A 21,157-nucleotide genomic window follows, 5' to 3' on the forward strand; every position below is an offset into this window, starting at 1 on the left:
CGATCTCAAAATTGCCCTTTTTGGCTAAAATAATGGAGAAGGTGGTTCTTAATCAACTTTTGACATTTTTAAATGAAAACAACATTTCTGATGAATTTCAGTCTGGTTTTAGGTCTGCATAGCACTGAAACTGCCCTTCTCAAAGTGACAAATGATTTGATGTTGTTGTTGTTGGCAAATGTAATGATGGGTCGACAGAATGTGGATCCATTTGCAGCTAGTTTATTAAAAGTACTTACAGAGTAGACAGGGCAAAGGCAGAGGCATAAACAGTAACAGGCAATGGTCGGGGCAGGCGGCAGACAAACAGAGTCAGGGTACAGGCAAGGATCAGGGCAGGCAGCAAACAATCACAGTCCAGGAAACAGGCAAAGATCAGGGTAGGCAGCAAAGGGTCGCAGGGAATAAACAGTCCAATCGGTAACAGATAAACAGTCCACAGAAAAACGCTCAGAAATGATCACCTCGGCAAATCAAGACTTCGCGATGTGTGTGTGTGTGAGTGTGTCTTATATAGTGTGAGTGTGATGCGGTGCAAATAATTTGGGGGCCACTGTATGTAAAAAGACAACTTTTTGTTGTTATAAAAATAGTTTTAAGTAAATAAAAAAAAGGCATTAAAATTCAAAGAGTGGTAAAATGTCAAAATCTTTAAGACTGAGAATAGCTTTCTTATGTGTCATATTTTCATATATTAAGGGACTGCTACAGTAGCTGAAGTTTGTTGTTGGCAAGTCCATGGCCCATCTTTTTTCACACATTATACAAAGCATCTAGTTATCAAAAGCAAATCAAGACCATATTCCCATCTTTATTCCAGGATTTGTGATATGTTTTGACATAGTTTCACTTTCATTGACATAATTTAAGATTTATCATTACCACACTCTGACGAAAATAAAATTCTCCACCATACTGCGAAGTTGCAAGTTCTATTCGGAGTTTGACCCTACCAAATTACACAAAGTTCATCAAATTACAACCTATGCTGTAATATTAGCACATTTATTCAAAAGTGATGTTTTAAAACGTTACTTAAAAGAGCTCACCTTTTGGTGCGAGGTGAAAGAAAATGGCGGTTGCAACGACGACGAGAAACTTCTGTTCAGATCCTTGACGTTAGCTTGAGGGGCGGAGCTTAACAGAGTAAAGTTAACGAGGCAGAATTAACTCTGATAATTTTCACCAACACTAGAGGGTATCTTTCACTATTTGTTGTTAAGTTAACTCCTTAAGAGTAAATGTAGAGTGAAACTTGGGAATGCCCAGAAATTTGTTAAAATAACCGAGCTGAGCCGGAAGGAGTTTTTGTCTGCTGGTAAGAAAAAAAAAAATACTTTTTAACTTTTACTATTTTATTTTAGGTTTAAAAATTATATTTCCATTGCTTTTTTGTTATTTGGTCATTTTATTTAAATATATGTATATTCAGGGCTCGACAGTGCGAGCGTTTCAGTTGCATTTGTGACTGAAAATAGCTGTGTGCGAACTCTAAAATTTATTTTGGAGCACCTGTACGAATAAAAAAATCCCTGCGATCAGTTTTCTTGAATGTAATATCATAAAATGTCTTCAATACCTTAAATGGCATAACAAATGTCTTAATAGTCATTTTAAGGCTTCTTATATTTTGGGAATGGAAAGATAAGCCATAAATCGCGATACTGCCTAATGTGAATATTAAACTTCTCAAGGCTATTTGATTTCATTAAATAAATGTTAGCGCTTAACGTTTAAAAGCCTGAACGCGGCGCTGTTGTGCGTTCGACATGCTCGCGCAGCATTAATTCTTAATCAGTGACGCACATTTATGCCAAGCGATTGCTTATGAACTAATGCTGATCAATTATGACAATGTTCACGTCACAGTGTTTATATTGTAATATGTTGTATACGGTTGTAAGAATGCATATTTTATCTCTCTCTGAATTTGATTGAGCAGCCTGCAGTAATAAAGCATAAACATTTCAAAATAAGAGTCCCGGTGTATTTCGTGCTTGTTTATAAATAAAAGTTTGGCAGTTTGTCCAGTTTCCACGCGGTTATTATGTGGAACGACATGAGGGTGAGTAATTAATGACAGAATTTTCATTTTTGTGTGAACTAACCCTTTACGTTTCATTAACCTGATGTACCAAACTAAAACTGAAATAAAAATTAACAAAACCTAATAAATGACAAAAACAACAAAATTATTAAAACTATCTAAAATTAAAATGAAAGCTTCAAAGCAGAAATAGTTAGTTTTGCCCCTAAAGTTTCTAAATGCAACTGAGAAGCACAGGTGCTCCTAGGGGAAAAAAGTAAGCGTCAAGCCCTGTATATACTGTCACTGGTAACTCTGAACATCAGAGCAAATGCAAAAACTGATCAACATTTTAATATGTAATGCCTTTTCTCATTAATTTGCATATCTTTTTCCAGTTCGGTGTCCCAACTGTACCCGAGAATGTGATGGTTGTTGATGAATCAGGGACGGATGTGGATGATGATGTTTTTGAGGATGTAGTTAAAGATCCATCAGTTGGAGTTCTCACCATAAAACATGGTGCAGGTTTGTATTTATTACATTACTTGCTAGAAATTTTCTTAGTGCTTATTTTTTAGTATTGTGAAGATTTTTTTCCACCCTTTATGGAACTAGACTTGGAATCTGCCTCTCCACATGCCTCCCCACAAGCCTCTCCTGTGCAGTTAAATCGGTCTTCATCTATTGACTCCACTGATTCACAGGACACGGTGATTATTGAAGAAAGCTCTTCAAGTAAAAGAATGAGGCTAGATCATGAAGCTAAAAAGGTGAGCATCAAATTGTTGTTATTTATTGGGGAAAAGATATAATTCATCAATCTTAAAAAAAAACAAAACATATTTAAACAAAAATTAAGGTTATGCTTTGTTCTTAAAATGCCATATTCATGCTTTGTTTTGTTTGTTTGTTGGTGGAATCCATTCTTGTCCAGAAACCTGGTGGGGAGCGTGTAATAAATGAATACAACCGAACTAAAACTTTGGGGGATGAAACGAGAAGGAAAATGGTGAACATCCTGGCAGCTGACATGACAGAAAAGAATGGGTAATCTGCATATAATTAACTGGTGTATATATGATCTCTCACTGTAGTTCTATCATCTTTTGCTTTTTGAACCTGGGCTAAAGATGGGTGTTTTTTTTTTTTTTTTTTTTTTTTTAATTCTACAGTACATCACCACCACGGCAGGTTAAAGAAAAATACGCCAGAGGAATTGTGGCTTTGTTCCCTTACCTCAGTGACCCCTTCTCTAAAAATGGCTATGTAAGTATCACACTATTTTTGAATTTCATTTCTATGTTGACATGTCTTAAATGTTGATCACACACCCATAATACAGGTGGTGAATTTTGCTATTGATTTAACACTTTTTTTTTTCTCTCTTTCTGTATCTTTGTTATTCAAGGAGCATTACTATGACGGTGAGAGTGGCACTGGGTACTTGGCATGGAGAATCAAAACTATACAGAGAGGCTTGGCTAAAGAACGGCGAGCATCATTTGAAGGTACAGAATGAAATTCAGAAATCGCCTGTTTTATTTATTCTTTTTTTTTTTTTTTTTTTTCCCCATAGCTCATTGTGCCATATTTCACAGCAGTTTTGTTGCTACTGAGTTGTCTTAAAGGGATAGTTTACCCAAAAATGAAAATTTGATGTTTATCTGCTTACCCCCAGGGCATCCAAGATGTAGGTGACTTTGTTTCTTCAGTAGAACACAAATGATGATTTTTAACTCCAACTGTTGCCGTCTGTCGCTCAAATAATGCATTGAAATGGTAACACAATCTGTAAGAGTCAAACACGACAGACAAATCCAAATTAAACCCTGCGGCTCGTGACGACACATTGATGTCCTAAGACGAGAAACAATTGGTATGTGCGAGAAACCGAACAGTATTTATATAATTTTTTTACCTCTAATACACCACTATGTCCAACTGTGTTCAGCATCCGGTTAGTGAGGTCAAAAGATGCGTTCCGATGACGGAAGTGATCACTCGCGCTTTGCTTCAATGAGTGAGAGACATCACTTCTGCTGTCAGAGCGCGATCAGAGTTTTAGAGGTAAAAAATGATATAAATACTGTTCGGTTTCTCGCACAAACCGATCGTTTCGTGTCTTAGGACATCAACGTGTCGTCACGAGCTGCAGAGTTTAATTTGGATTTGTCTGTGCATGTTTTTTTGACTCTTATAGATGGAGTTCCCATTGACATGCATTATACAACTGATAGACCGCAACGGTTGGAGTTAAAAATCATCATTTGTGTTCTACTGAAGAAACAAAGTCACCTACATCTTGGATGCCCTGGGGGTAAGCAGATAAACATCACATTTCATTTTTGGGTAAACTATCCCTTTAACTGTGGCATTTTATTTATAAAAAGATGAGCTTCCGCTTTTTTTTTTTTTTTTATATATATATAAAGTATTAACTGCATATGGCATTCTCTAAGCAGTTTTGAAGCTAGCAAGATGCTTTATTCATCAGGACAAAAATCATCTTCTGAGGGGATGTCTGGTGGACCAACTGTAAGACGGGAGTCAGAGTTTACTCCAGAGATTGTCTTGAGTGAAGATGAATGCAAGGAAGCAATTGCATTCATGAAACATTCTGCTGATGAGGACACAGTCAAGAAGAAGATGAAATTGACATTTGACTATCGCCGCAAATTGGTTCTGGACCCTATGCAGTCAAGCGATATATTGACAGTTTTTCCACGTTTCAAAGACGTTAAAGGCTTGGTAAAGTGTTTTATGATCATATTTTTAAGGATTTAAAAAAAAATGCATTGCTGTTGTCTAAAATAAGTTTGTTCAATGCTTGCAGGGGTTTATATTTAATAATGATTCCTTTTCTTAGATTGAGCAAGACTTTGTTCTGATGTTTGGAGAAGGAGTGTCAGGCAAGCTACTGGAGAAGTGGACGACTGCATTCAAGAAAAAAGTGATTCAGCAGTCCAGAAAGCTTCCAACCACCAGTGATGTAGAAGAACTCCTGCTAGCAGCTCAATTTCCTGATGACTCAGAAGAGGGTGTTAATTTTGGTAAGATGTTTCAGATTAATTTAATATTACTAATTTTAATAATGTTTGTGTAATATTTTAAGGAACATAAGGGGGAAATATTTAGTTCCCATTAATTTTTTCATATTATTTATTTAGTTTCAGTTTTCATTATTGACGTTTTCCTAACATATACTGTCTAAACAGTTTGGGACTCTGACCTCTCTTCTATACTACTGCTGTTGCATCTGATCCCACCTTCTGCCCAAGGCCGAAAGAGACCAGGAAAGGTGTCTGCCTCTCAAGCAGAGAAACATCTTGTTGTCTTTAAGAAGGTTTTTTTTTTCTTTTTTTTTTTTTTTCTCCGTTGTAAGTTTCTATTGTTTAACATATCAGTGATGGTTTTGTACAATTTGCTTTGTCTTCTCAGAGTGGAACAAACATTGAGGAGCATCTTCGAGACGTCACTGCTAGTGCTCAGCCCTATCTCCTGGCCGTGGGACCTCAGAAGAATTCAGTTCACCAGTTCTTCATCGTTCTCGATCAGCATGCCATTCCATGCAAGTCAACCTCTTCTCTTGGTGCCTTTGACGAACTGTTTAAGGCACACTTTGTGTTTGGCACATCTTACAATACTATGCTACACAACATGTACACTTTCATTCAGACCACTGTGTACAACATAGATGTTGGCAAAGTGAAAGAGAGTCCTCGTGTTGCTGAGGTCAGAGCAAGGCTGCTTAGCTAGGTCCGTTAAGATTTTCTGTCCTCATGAAGTGTTTTGTTTGTCAGAGTTAAATGGTTCAAAAATACTTCTTAGGCACTTCAGATTAGTTCATGGTTTAGTTCCTGGAAAGAATCTTCACCTTAAGTGCATAGAGTCAGGTTGTGGTTCTGTGTTTGGTACTTTTTCAGGTTTTTGGAAATATCTGCACACAAAACATGCTGATCAAAATGTCAGTGAGCAGAATTTTGACACCATTGATAGCCAGGAGACTGCCAAGGCAGATGGACAAAGTAATGCTGAAATACTTGATCAGATTGGCAGTGCCGGAGAGGTGGCCACAACATCTGAATTGTTAAAGTCAAATAAGAGCACTTTCGATATGTGTGCATCTGCTGTTGCACAACTAAAAGTTGCTGGTTTAAGTCAGTCTGCTATAAGTGGTTTTGTTTCATCTATGGAAGAAATGGTTTTTGAGATTCATAGTCAGGCCCAGGATGCAGCTTTGCTCTGTCGGTCTCCACAGGACACTGCTACTAAAAGAAAGATAGAAAATTCATTTCAAAACTTGGAAAATCCATTTACTATGTTAAATTCTGAAGCCAAACGAAAGAGACTCTTTACGGAAAAATGGGGAATTGTTGAACCAAGCGAAATAGTGCTTGGCACAAGATTTGACAGCAGGAGAAATAAAACCACAGGTTTGTTTGATCAAGTTGTTGTAACTGATCAATTTGCTTATATTCCCATTTTAGAAACACTAAAGGCAATTTTACAAAATCCGCTACTTATTGATTTGTTTAAACCCAGGCAGTTTCCAAAGGAAGGCATTTATGTTGACTTAAGTGATGCGGCATATTTTAAAAGTAATCCCCTATTTTATACAGAAAATGATGCCTTACAAATTCAGTTATTTTATGACGATTTTGAGACCGCTAATCCTTTGGGATCCAAAAAAGGTATACACAAATTAGGTGCAATCTATTTTACATTAAGGAATTTCCCCCCAGTTTTTAACTCCTCATTGGTGAATATTCATTTATGTGCCCTCTTTCATGCACAGGATATTAGGCGCTATGGTTTTAATTCTATACTTGAGCCTCTAGTAAATGATTTGAAAGTACTTGAGATTGAAGGGGTTAAGAATCCAGTGTCTGGAAGTTGTATTAGGGGTACAGTTATTCAAGCCACTGGGGATAATCTTGGCTTGCACAGCTTGTTTGGGTTTCTTGAGTCATTTGGGGCTCAATATAGCTGTCGTTTCTGTCTTCTTGAGAAACATCATTTTCAGTCGGTGTTCTGTGAAGACAGCCCTGAGGTTGTATTAAGAACAGCTGAGATGCATGCTTTGCACTGTGAAACTTTAAAAACTGATTGTACCCTACCTCATGTTTATGGTGTCAAACGTACATGTTTGTTGAATTCACTCAAGTATTTCAACACAGCCAACAATTTCGCTGTGGATATAATGCACGACATTCTAGAAGGAGTTGCTCAGCTAGAGGTAAAACTTGTTCTGCAGTACATTCAGCATAATTTTCTGAGCACTGATGATCTTGCTGGTAGGGTACATGCTTTTGACTATGGTTACAATCAGCAGAGGAACCGTCCTCCAATGGTCAAATTGTTTGATGGAAGCAACAATTTGGGTTTAAATGCCATCCAATCTTGGTGCTTGTTGCGCAACATGCCCCTATTATTTGGTGATTTAGTGCAAAGAGATGATAAACACTGGCATCTTCTGATTTTACTTTTGCAAATTGTTAATATCGTATTTTCACCAGTCTTAACAGAGGGCATGACCATTTATCTTAAACATTTAATAATTGAACATCACCAGCTATTCAAAAACTTGTTTCCTGAAAGAAGTCTTTTGCCAAAGCATCATATAATGATCCATTACCCACAGTGTATAAGAAAAATTGGACCAATTCTGCACATGTGGTGTATGCGTTATGAAGCTAAACATAAATTTTTTTAAAACACAATTAAAAAGTTTCAAAAACATCACCAAAACACTAGCCAAAAAGCACCAATTTTGTACTTCGATGCACTGGGAGTCTTTTAGCCAGTACAGATTGTCTTTTGGCCCAGGGAAGATGGTAGAACTCAGTGAACTTAAAGGTGGCCAAGAAATTGCTTCCAAACTAGGAGTGGTAATGTCAGATGTTGTCTATTCTGTAAAGTGGATCAAACACCATGGCACAGAGTATCGCCCAGACTTTATTATCTGTACAGAAGTAGCATGTGAGATGCCAGTGTTTTGTAAGATCAAGACTATTGCTGTGAAAGATGAAAATGTGCTGTTGTGTGGAACACTGATGGAAACTGTATGTTTTGATGACCATTACTATGCTTTTACAGTCAGACTGCATCCAAACAGAGTTTTTAAGGTAGTGAATGTTAATGAGCTGTTATTTCAAACCATTTGATCTTCAGATGAAATATGGTACAACAGATTCTGCACTGCATGTAGTGCCATATTGCCATTTAATGCAGACATGATGTATTTTTGTGTATTTGAATGTTTCCTGAGCCTGACTCTTGTTTTAATAAATGTTTTAAATGTGACATTGTTAATGTTGTTTTCTTTGTTTTGAAAACATGTTTTAAGAGTTCATTTGACATTGTAGAAGAGTAATTGTTTTACTGTACTTGGACCACAAAGAGAAATACTGACACTTATTAACCTGTTGCAACACCAAATGGGTTTTAAGAATTTTACTCTGAGAGAATTTTTCAATATTAAAGTTGTAAATAAACTCTACATTAGTGAAATATTAACACCTAATAAGAGTTAATTTCCCCTTAGTGTTAAACGTAGGTAACACTGTCCAGTGTCGGCCAGTGTTAAATTTTTACTCAAAATAGTTAATTTTACTCTGAAAATTTAACACTATGACAAGAGTAAATTAATCACCAATTCTGAGTGGGACCAAATACACTCGGACCCAGTGTTAAATTTAACTCTTAAAGAGTTAATTTAACACTGCAAAATTTACTGTGTAGGTCCAATGCAGTGCAAAAAGATGCAGCTCATTGTCAGGATTTAATGTGCCATGTGCCTCCAAATCAAGAAGAGACAGGAGAACGGGTCCAGAACATGCTGGTAAACATCTTTCCACAGTCTCTCGATCCTTTAATGATAACATCAATGCTTCCTCCTTAGACAACAGGCCCTGATGTATTGTGATAACGTAGATCATTGGCACACCTGCATTTTTAATGCAGCATTTCTTCTAAAATATGCAGAAATGATAGAATATTTTCAATCCACATCAGCATTTCTTTACAGTCTAACAAACCCCGAGTCTTAACTTTAGATGCTGAGATTTAATCACGTAATGGCATATGACTTTGAGTAATGATAAAAGGAAAAAACCTTTGGTTATGGACCCTGCGCTCTGTGATGTGGGAGTGTGGGTTTTCCCCTCGATTGGACACCATGAAGTAGGCCACATCAACATCCTCCCGGCTCTTATCGGATCACACTCTGGAGGAGAATCCAAAGCCATTCACAGCTTCCATGAAACTGTGCAGCACAACAGAAGCACTGTTTTTTGTACACAATCATCCTGCTGAAGCCATCTATTCCTTCATGGACCACTATCCTCCACCTATGCAAAGACTTTCTGCTGCCAGAACAGTTAGTTTGCTGGCATTTTGTTCATCGATTATAAACTCAAAGGTAAATTCTGTCACTATTCGGACAGTAATTGGCACCTCATTGATAAATCTCATGCATGTAGATGGTGTTTTATTTATGGTGTTAGTTCTGTGTTCCTGTGAACATGAAAGCGCTGCTCATGTGGTCAGTAAAAATACAAAAAAAAAAAGTTAAAAGGGTTTTCTGTCTTGTATTGTTGCTCAAAATGATAAATGTCATTTAAAAAATGTGTTAACATTAGTTTATACAAGTTCTTGTTTGCATACAATTATATTTTTAATTGTTTAAAATTATGGTTTATATTTTCAATGTATACAGTTGTAATACTTTTATAATTGTATTGCATTCCTGTTGATGTCATAATAATGACCCATTTTAAATGTTCACATGCTTTTCTTCTCTTTGTTCTAAGCGGCTCCCACTTCTGGTGTCAGGTGGTGCTGTGATAATATACTTTAGGCTCTAGTAAAGTATGACAGAATTTACATTTTTAAACTATCTTTCACTTTAAAGGATTAGTTCATTTCAGAATTAAATTTCCTGATAATTTACTCACCCCCATGTCATCCAAGATGTTCGTCTTTCTTCAGTTGAAAAGAAATGAAGGTTTTTGAGGAAAACATTCCAGGATTTTTCTCCATATAGTGGACTTCACTGGGGTTCAACGGGTTGAAGGTCCAAATGTCAGTTTCAGTGCAGCTTCAAAGAGCTCTACATGATCCCAGAAGAGGAATAAGAGTCTTATCTAGAGAAACCATCGGACATTTTCTAAAAAAAATAATTTAACCACAAATGTCTAGCACTAACAACCACAACTTCACGAATTATGTAAGAAAGGCATGAACATCTTTGATCACATGGGGCTGAGTAAATTATCAGGAAATTCTGGCAATGGCTTTATTGTTGACCTCGGTGTCTGTAGGGGGCGATATTTCCCCCATTCTCTCAAGGAGATATTCCACTGTTGACTCCACAACATTTTCATTCAATCTTCCCAAGAACACATCTTAGGACACACAAATCTGAAATTACACTTTGAAAAGCTGTAGTGCTGCTCATCGTCACATACCTTGATCTCTTCCGTCTCAAAGCTCCGCCCACGCTACTTGATTGACATTTGCATTTGATTTATGATTTGAGCATTGAATTATAGATTTAATTATGACAGGTTTATAATGAAAATTAAAAATCAAATACAAATGAGTTTTAATTTGATTATTGATACAGTTCCTGCTTCCCTGAATGAAGAAATGAAATTGCATTTGAGAATTTGATTTATCACTTGAGCAGCTGTTTTGAAACTTTGATTTATTATTTGATCTGTTTAAACATTTTAATTTTCATTTTAATTTTGTCAGGAAAAAACCTACTATATAGTAGAGAAGTAGGCGGTTTCGGACGTGGCCAGAGTGTCTCAACTCTCATATTTGACGGCTCTGACGAATAGTTGTTCTCACTGTCCAATGACAGCGCGTGTTACATTTACAAGTGACAGAGGATTGGCTCTTCAAACTGAGGTGAAAGTTGATTGGTTGCTCCACGTGTGTCCTGACCAATGGCATTTTTAACTCGATTGACAAATGGATAAAGAAAAGCTATTGGTAAATGCTTTTTAAAAAGTGATTTAAAATGATTTATTAATGTACTTTTTATTGTATTAATCTACGTTTTAAAACATAAATCAAATAAACAGTTTTAAATGTGTGTATTTATTTATACATGTAAAAATGTACATTTATGTCTGAATGATTAAATTGATAAATTGATTCTTGATGTTATTTTTCAGTAGGTTAGTGGATCTAAATCTTTAAGTGTCACTCCTGCTCCTCATAACGACACCACATGACACAATAAACATGTAAACTGCAGTTCAACATTTATTACAATATTTCAGCATTTATTTCATGATGTGATTTTGAGTCATTTGGTCCTCCATACAGTATTGACACAAATACTTCAGCTACAGTAATATTTGCATTATATCTAAGTTAATACCTGTTCAAATCACTTCAGCAAAGTCTGCACATTTTTACACATTTTAGTAAATAAAATAACTGATTTATGATCCATAATAATTCAGCAGTAGTTACAGTAAATCTATTTAATGAAGTGAGATGATGAATGTCATATTTGATGTCAGAAACTCTCCTGAAGGAATGATCATATTTCACACGCAGCTGATGATTCATACAGCATTCAGACATTAACATATTCATCAATTCATATCTGATTTATGATTGGAGCACAAACACTAGAGGAACATCACATGAATGATGACAGTCACATGTTCTTCATCAATTTATTGTGTCATGATATTTCAGTATTAATGTAATGAAGAGACTATATAACATCTCTGATTCATCATCAGCTCAAAGCATTATGGGTAGAGTTTCTCTGTTCTGATTCATCATCAGCTCAAAGCATTATGGGTAGAGTCTCACTGTCACTGATTCATCATCAGCTCAAAGCATTATGGGTAAAGTCTCTCTGTTCCGATTCATCAACACAGTTTCACTGATCCATCACTAACACCAAACCCAGGATAGAGCGGTTGAGTGAATGTGGTCTGGACTGTGTGGATGAGGCTCATTGTGTCTCCAGAGACGCTGTAGAAGGACAGAGTTCCTGCACTGTGATCCACATACACTCCTACTCTACTGCTGATGGGCTTTACAGAGAGATCAGTCTCTATGTCACTGTGTGTGAATGAGTAACCTTTAGGATAGCAGATCAAACTCCAGGACTGATCATTATATCCAAACACACACTCTTCACCCTCTCCCTTCCTGCTGATGCTCTTATATGACACTGATATAAACACAATATCTCCACTCCACTCAATCTCCCAGTAACAGCGTCGATCACTCACACTCTCTCTACACAACACCTGAGGAACATCAAATCTGTCTGGATGATCAGGATACGACTGAAACTCTGGGATTGTGTCAGTAATCACTGTGTTCCTCTCAGACAGACGGAGGCGTTCACTCACTGTGTTCAGATCCAGAGTGAGCTGAAGGGAATCTGATGGAGATAAAACACATCACAATCAGGAATTATCAATCTGTCCATCTTTTCATCTACACTGTAAACATGATTTCTGCTGCTTGTTAAATGAACTTCATTAAAATGAGTTAAACCACACAATTACTGCACATTCTGTCCTGATTTAATTGAGTAAATCCACTTAAACACGTCAAACTGAAGTTCACTTCATCATTTGTGTTGAATGAACTGAAACTGGGCAGTTCCCAGCATGCTTTGCTCTGGTCTGGATCTATTACAGAATCTTGAGTTCAGATCTGACGAGTTCATGTAGGATTTGTCTCAGATCTGAACTTGATTTAGGATCTTCTCCTCTCTCACAGAATCTCATCTGTAGTTGTGAATCTTAAAGCTCCATCAGTTCGGTGATCGACTCTCAGGTCTGTTACCAAGAGCAGCTGCTGTGAAGAAACGCTCCAGATTAAAATGGAGGATCAAAACAGGTGTGCTTTTAATGAAGAGCTGCAGAAAGAGAAGTTTTGATCAAAGCCTGTCACTGTATTTCATGAGTTGGTCATTATTCATCAGTGTTTTGTGTCAAAGTGTTCAGAAAGTCTTTCCATTGCTGATCTTCATGGTTCATCATTAACTCTTTCCCCGCCAAACACAGAATTTTCCGGGTTTCCATGTTTTCACTGATATACACTCGGGGCGCTGTTACACATCGTCTGAATGAGTACAGACTCTGCTTGATTAAAACTCATTTTTAACTCGTGATTTTGATCTTGAGTTCATGCTCATGCTTTCTGGTTGTTCAATAAACTCTGTTTATATTCCATCAGTGTCTCCATCCCCTTCTGTTTGTAACAATTATATTGCGCGCAATGTTGCTTAGACAGCATTCGAATGAAGTTTATCAATAAATGTTTAAATGTTGTAAAAATTTTTAATCTCATCCAACAGTCTTTTAAATCCATTCACTGATCGTTTATTTTTTATTAAATGTTTATATTGTTATTTGTTACATTTGTAGATTTATTTGCTTTATTTTCCTCTTCATTTCCCATATTTTTTTATCTAATTAACATTCTGTACTTTGTTACTTAAAGTTTGTATTCAAATACTGTAAATGCCCGATCATGCCAATAAAGTTTTGACTTGTTTTGATTGTTTCTGTAGCCTATTTCTGACTACAATAGCTTAAATGAGTGTCTGTTTTCACTTGTAGCCCCTCGTGCCTGTGACAGCATTCGAATTAAGTTCAGAAATGTTTTACTATTAATAGGCTATGTTAAAAGAATATTTTGTTTATTAGGCCTATTTGTATATAACCTATGAAAGCTTTATTTAGGATTTTATTTTATGTCTGTAGGCACACAGGAATTTTACAGGAAGTTCATTTATGGGAATTTATATAGGTTAATAATCATTCCTTAATTCCACCCTTAATTCCACCCTTTCAATCTTCACTAAAAATATTATTATGGTCTTGTCCATTTCTGATAATTCCAGGTTGCTATGGTCACGCAGGTTGTTAACACATTTAACTCGTGGCCATGAGAAACAGATGTCGTTCCCTCACCATATGATCTCGAGGCCACAACTTTACATCGCATGGCCACGACATGGTCACAAGGTCATTACCTCAACAAAATACGACTTATTATCACGTTCCCACAAATTATTATCTCATGGCCATGACATATTATCACGTTCCTACAAGTTTATATGTTGTGGCCACGACAAAACTAAATGAACCGAACATGTCCCCTCCCGGTCACCGTAGTTTATGACTCGTCCATAGACAGCAATATAATCAACACTTTCAAGGTCCAGAAAGGTAATAAAGACATTGTTAAAAAGTCATGTGACTGCAGTGGCTTGATAAATTTGATCAATTTGACATATGAAAAATGACTGAAAGCTTTCACAGAGATCAACAGAGGCATTAATAGCTACAGATGATGGTTTGACGAGTTTGTTCATCTCAGAGAAGAGAGCTTTAGGTTTGCACTTGGCTTTATTAATGACAGTAGAAAGATGGGTAGAATGTGCAATGTCTTTCTTTATATTTCACTACTGAATCTGAAAAAGCCATGAACTAGAAGAGAAGATTTTTTATAAAGTCGTTCAAGACGCCTACATTTCGTTTTCATGACTCTAAGTTCAGTGATGAACCAAGGAGAGGAGTGGATGGACGGGACAGTTCTAGTTTTTAATGGAGCAAGGTCATCCAAAGCATTACAAATAGATTCATTATAAATTTAAAGTATCTCATCAGGGGTCAGGAGGTGAGGAAGGAAGATAGGAGGCAGCAATAGTAATAGAAAAATTATTGGTGGTTATAGATTTCAGGTTACGGTAAGATATAGTAGTTTTAGTTTTTGGTTTTACAAGAGGGAGAGAAAAACCAAAGATAATAAGTTTATGATCAGAGATGCCCAATTCATGACCCTGAGCACCAGCATTGCCAATACCAACAGAACAAAGCAAATCAAGTGTATGACAATGTAAGTGTATGGGGAAATCAATGTGCTGGGAAAGGTGCTATCAAAATAATCCAACAAAGACATAAAGTCTTTTTCAGAAGGACAATCAGAATTGGCATGTATGTTAAAGTCACCTAGCATTATGATTCTGTCATGCTGGACACATGCGAGAGTGAGAAGTTCAGTCAATTCAGAGAGAAAGTTTGTGTTATACTCTTCGATAAATCAACAGAATCAGAAGTGCAGCAGGACCAGTGCAGTGGAGCAAAAAAAAAAAAAAAAAAAATGAGCCTGAACTTTGGAAATTTGAAAATTATTTTCCTTCAAACTAACTACATAGGCCTACCTGCAAACTCAAAAGAGGTTAAAAAGGTGACGTGTACAAACTAAACTGTGGTGGGGTCTGGGGGCATCCTCCGGCATGAGAACATTTTTGTGATTTTAACATTTAAACGAAGCGTTTTGGTGCACTCTGACCAGAAAATAAATGGAAAAAACAACATTTGATTCAAGTAAAAAAATAAATAAATAATAATCAAATGCGTGTTCATTTAAATGCAGTGTGGACTTTTTACACCATTTCTCCTATTTCCATTTACCAAAACTAATTTTTATTAATGACTACACCCACCCCACCCCTAAACTTAGTGATTTATAGTGCATATACCCTTTATGAGCACATGCGTTCCCTGGGATCGAACCCACGATCGCATGATTGCATATTGATATTGCAATGCTCCATCAACTGAGCTATGCAAAACCCGAAATATGACGCAGATAAAAGGGAACAATGCATTAAAATGAAAGTGTCCCAACTTTATTAAATGTTTCTATGGGTCATATTTCAGGGAAGTGACAAACGACCAATATGGTCGTATTGATTGGAGAACATGTTGGAATTACAGTTACCAGTTATATCAGCCTCAGTGTAGTCGGTATTAGTCGGTATGCACTCAACACCACTTAAAATGGCTGAGTTTTCGCTTAGCCCGAGTGCTGCACATTGAATTCTTTCATTATAACCAACATAAGTATAAGGTAGCACTTTACAATAAGGTTCATTAGTTAACATTAGTTAACTGCATTAGTTAACATGAACTAATAATGAACTGCACTTATACAGCATTTATTAATCTTTGTTAAAGGCACAGTATGTTTTTTCACCACTAGGGGGCGCTAAACTCTTCAAAACTATAACAAAGGTGTAGATTGATGACGCAGTGAATGAGTGGAATCATGGACTTGTCGTCATTCCGATGGATCTAATCATGTTTATGGGGAAGTAATGTTTATGGATAAGTGAATGCATTCATGTTTTTAACATGACTGTGGTATGAAGCAGGCCGTGGACGAAAATCGTTGGCTAATGAGAGACGGATATCAGTGCCACACGCCAGTCACAGGGGATATAAAGGAATGAGGACATTTCATTCTACCGAACTATTCACAAATCAGAAATACTGCTCATACAGGTCAGTTTACTTGACAAATTAAAACTGTGAGGTAACGCAGTGCTGTTTCACTTGGTCTCACGTTACAATATCATACTAAACTGCATTTGAAAGTTGTAAAGTTGTTCTATGTATTAGTTTGTTGGCTGTATGAGACCAACAGAAATCTAGATCAACATTTAGGGTTGCACAGTGTACCGGTACTACGGTAGTATCGCGATACTAAAGCTTCAAAATACTGGCAATGCCATTGTATTTTTTAAACGGTAGTATCGTCAGTACCGTAAGGAATGTTGTATGTGCGGCAGGTACACTTCAGTTGAACATGCGTGCCTGCAAAAACATTACAAGAGACTGCCATTTCCTATCTGCTGTGCCCTGTGTAGTTAATGCTCTGTGGAATTAGTGCCTTATTGTTTCCCAATGCTTCAGTTAATTTTTCAATGAGATAAAGTTGCACTTTGCAGCATTGGGATGCTAAGAATCTCTAGAAAGAGGATTCACACTTCCGGGTCGAGAACGCCGTGCGTGTCTGCGCTTCGCACCTGGACTGTTTGTATATTTTTGCTAGATGTTTTTCCACTGTTCTGTTCGGATTATTTTTGTCAGTATTCTGTCTGGATTACTCAACTTCTCAATTTCTCACTGCTGATCTCTGAACTGGACTATTGTCATTATCAAACTCCTGTTGTCTGTGAGCTTGCCGCCGGGCTGCTGCGAGCCCTTTACCCATGCCTCGGGCAAAACTTTTTCTTTTTTCTTCTCTTATCTGCCTCATTTTTTTCACTTCCAAAATGGATACTGGATATTTACCATTACAGCTAAGGGCCTTGAATTGTCACCCGCATCTCTATTCTGTGACGTATGAATGCTGCCGGAGTCTGTGAGTCCGTGTCTTCAGGAGTACCTTTTGCTCTAAGCCTGATACCCTTCCGTGCATCTGGACTAATCATAGATTGTCGTCCATGCCCAGACAAGTACCCACCAGCAATACTATACATCGCTCTTTAATTTATCTTACTGATGCCCAGCAACGTACCGCTAACTTGAATTCCCTGCATCGTCACTTTGCGCTTCTGAACTGTCGATCAATATCGGACAAAGCCCCTTACCTCAATGAAATTATAACTGACAATAAGCTTGACATCTTTCTTCTCACTGAAACTTGGCAAGTTCCGGATGATTTTCTGCAGATGAATCTTCTTGCACCTGAGGAATATAAGTATCTGTCCAGACCTCGTCTGCATAGTAAAGGGGGTGGTCTCACTGTCATTTACCGGGACAATCTCCGACTCGCGCAACTTAATTTTCATGATACCAATTCATTTGAATATATGGTATTGAAGGCTGACTCTCTTATAATTATCGTCCTCCTAAAGCCCTGTCCAACTTTTTTTCTGAACTCAGTGAACTGTTAACCCTTGCCTGTTCATTGTCATTTCCCATTCTCCTGCTTGGTGACTTCAGTATTCATGTCGATACTGTTTGCTCTAACACTAATCAATTACTGTCTGTTTTTGAATGTTTCAATCTGACTCAGCATGTTCATTTTCCTACCCATACTCGTGGTCATATCCTTGATCTGATATGTACATCAAGGGTTGATATCTGTTCCATCTCTTCTTCTGACACTGGTATCTCTGATCACAAACTTCTTGATTTTAGCTTAAGTCTGCCTATGCATAAGAAATGCCTTAAAACTGTTATTTCATACCGCAATCTGAAAGCTATTGATACTGCATCATTCTGTAGCTCTATTGTTTCTTCGAACCTTTCAGATGTCTTTGATATTTCTTCGCCCTCCATGATATTATCTAACTATCACTCCATAATTTCTGAAATCTTACAGCAGCATGCTCCTATTAAGACCAGAAGTGTCCCTTCCTCCTACTCTTTTCCTTGGTATACTCCTGAGCTCCATATTCTTAAGGCTACTGGTAGATGGCTTGAGCGTCTCGACAGAAAAACACCGCACCGACAACAGCCAACAAACACCAACAAACGGCAACAAACAAGTTGGCCATTGGATTTAGAAATCTATGAGAAAAAACTGTCATGTTCACACTGCCCCAACAAACACCGACAAATGAGCCAAAGAGAGTCAAGTCTGACTGGGAAAACTACATACGTGTAACCATGTTAACAATATTGTCAGGCAAGTTTATTATATTAATAATATAGTATCATTATCATATATATTTTTATTGTATTAAAGTATTGAGGCAAAACAAAAATACTAACCTGAAATCCGAAACGCTGTAGCCATCGATCTGATCGCAACCTATTGCGTTGCGGTTGGTATAGCCTACACCGTTTTTTAAACTTCTTTTAGCGTTACCCTTTTTATTTATGTGACCCATAGGCCTATACAACCATGTAGCTAAGCAAGCCAAAACAAGTTAATTTAAAACGAAACTGAAGGTAAACCTGCGTTGCTCTCATGGTGGTTACCTCTCTCTTTCTGTGAAGACGAGCAGTGCTCTTGCTGAATGGCACGGACTGCACTACGGACTATTGTACCTTTTATATGTTTTTTTAAACTTATTTATTTTTTTTTTATAACAAACAAGCTGCGATGTCACGTTTCCAGTGCTTTGTTGTGTGTGCGTGAGGCACGGGCGCGATCAAACAGCTGTCTTTGCAGGGGACTTGCCTCATCATCATGGCAACGGTTTGTGGCCAGGTCAGATTACGTCAGAGTTTGTTGCCGTCTGTTGGAAAACTGTTCACACTGCGCAGACATTCCACGACCCAACAAACGCGTTCAATCGGGTGAAAACAGACACGACCAACGCCAACAGGGGTATCACACCGATCCAACAAACTCCAACAGACGAGTTTGTTGCCGTTTGTTGGCTGTTGTCGGTGCGGTGTGAATTGGCCTTAAGTTAATCTTGAAATCCAACTCTTCTTCCTGTCAACTTGATCCTGCTCCTACTTCTCTCCTGAAACTTTGCCATTCTTCCATCTCTGCACCTATCTCTCACTTCATCAATACATCTCTTACCTCTGCTTCATTTCCTCTACCTCTCAAAACTGCTGCAGTTACCCCTATTCTCATGAAACCCAACCTCGTCCCCTCAGTTCTATCTAATTACTGTCCTATTTCAAATTTACCCTTCATAGCTAAATTACTGGAAAGCACTGTTGCCTCCCAACTCCAGTCTTTTCTAGTTGAAAATAATCTCTTCGATCCCTTTCAGTCTGGTTTTCGCCCCCTCCATAGTACTGAAACTGCACTTGTAAAGGTAGTGAATGATCTACTGCTTTCTGCTGATTCTGGTTCTCTGTCTATACTTCTGCTACTTGACCTCAGCTCTGCCTTCGATACCGTCTCCCATGAATTCCAACCTTTCCTTTCCATCTCATATTACCTCTATTACCAAATCTGCATTCTTTCACCTACGTCGCATTGCCCAACTCCGTCCCTTCATCAGTACCAAAGACGCTGAAACTGTCATCCATGCATTTGTGTCATCACGCCTTGACTACTGTAATGCTCTTTTCATTGGTCTACCTTCCAGCTCCATTTCCAGATTACAATACATTCAAAACTCTGCTGCTAGAATACTCACCCATACCAAGCGTTCTGCTCACATCACCCCAATTTTGTATGATCTTCACTGGCTTCCAGTTGCCTACCGTATTAAATTCAAAATTCTCCTGCTCACTTTTAATTTTTTGCATGGCTTGGCTCCCCCTTATCTCTCTAATATGCTCGTCCCCTACACTCCGACTCGCTCACTACGTTCCTCTGACTCTGGCCTTCTCGTTGTCCCTCGGCATCGCCTCTCTTCAATGGGGGGCAGATCATTCAGTACTATCGCACCCAAACTCTGGAATTCTCTCCCCCGCTCACTCTGTTGTGTTAATATCTCTGAATTTAAATCATTACTCAAAACTCACCTGTTTTCTGAATGTTATACCTCTTGATTTGATTCATTGATTACTCTGCATTATTACTAATATTTCTCTGAATGTTTTATGTCTTTTAAGTCCTGTTTTGTAATTTTGTACTTGACTATTTTTCTGTATACTTCCATGTCCTTTATTGTTTCTCATCATTGTCTACTCAAATTGTATTATTACTTGCACATTGTTGTTCGCTCTGCATTTTTTCTGGAGAAAGTGTCTGAAATTCACTTAATTAACATCATAATATCTTTATATAAGAATGTATTCTCACAGTTTTTCCATTGCTCATTTGACCACTTCTGGAATAGGTGTAATAGTTTGTTTCTAGAAACATCTTTGCGAAGACAATTCAGACAAATGCAATTCCATTCGTTAACAGACTATAGCGGCTTTGCACTCGGTTCTTTTCAATCATATCAATCGTGTTCCCTTTTGAAAGGGAACTCGCTCTGCGCTGAACGCTATGGGGAACATCACACGTGACCCAATGTCTGAAAGCCAACTATCCAACAACTCCAATCCCTATTGGCTGGCCTATGACGTAATAAGGCGCGACCCGGAAGTATAAAAGGAGCGCCTGGAAAACAAATAGTATCTCTTCGTCTTTTGGGTCTGTTCTGTCTGATCGCGACTACTGTGTGATACTCGACTCCGGTAAGGGATTCTATATATGCCTTACAAACGTTCAAGAGAATGTGTTCATCCGTGTCCCAGGGTTTGACACTTGATATACACATTTCTGCACTCCGTTCTCGTTCTGCACTCTTCTCGAGGGAAGAGATGTCTGCATCTGTGCCTTCCGATTCTGGCCCTGTTTGTGCTGAGGCAAAACGGCGGCTGCAATCATAGGGCTCACAGGTGAGCTCGTTGGGAAGTTTGAGAGAGTTGT

At 37.8% G+C, this 21,157-nt stretch overlaps 2 protein-coding genes and 1 long non-coding RNA gene across 3 annotated transcripts in view; 1 reads left to right on the forward strand and 2 right to left on the reverse strand.

The window, feature by feature from the left end:
- The window catches only part of LOC127508849 (gastrula zinc finger protein XlCGF8.2DB-like), a 537,748-nt gene that overhangs the window by 309,431 nt on the left and 207,160 nt on the right, over positions 1-21,157 (reverse strand). The window lies entirely within an intron of this gene.
- The window catches only part of LOC127508848 (uncharacterized), a 630,120-nt gene that overhangs the window by 244,773 nt on the left and 364,190 nt on the right, over positions 1-21,157 (reverse strand). The window lies entirely within an intron of this gene.
- Positions 2,595-3,939, forward strand: LOC127508951 (uncharacterized). The gene is made up of 3 exons (XR_007929028.1): positions 2,595-3,076; positions 3,202-3,295; positions 3,438-3,939. It is a non-coding gene; the product is annotated as an uncharacterized LOC127508951 (long non-coding RNA).

Source organism: Ctenopharyngodon idella, chromosome 3 (assembly GCF_019924925.1).
Source record: "Ctenopharyngodon idella isolate HZGC_01 chromosome 3, HZGC01, whole genome shotgun sequence".
In the NCBI taxonomy this organism is placed as follows: Eukaryota; Metazoa; Chordata; class Actinopteri; order Cypriniformes; family Xenocyprididae; genus Ctenopharyngodon; species Ctenopharyngodon idella.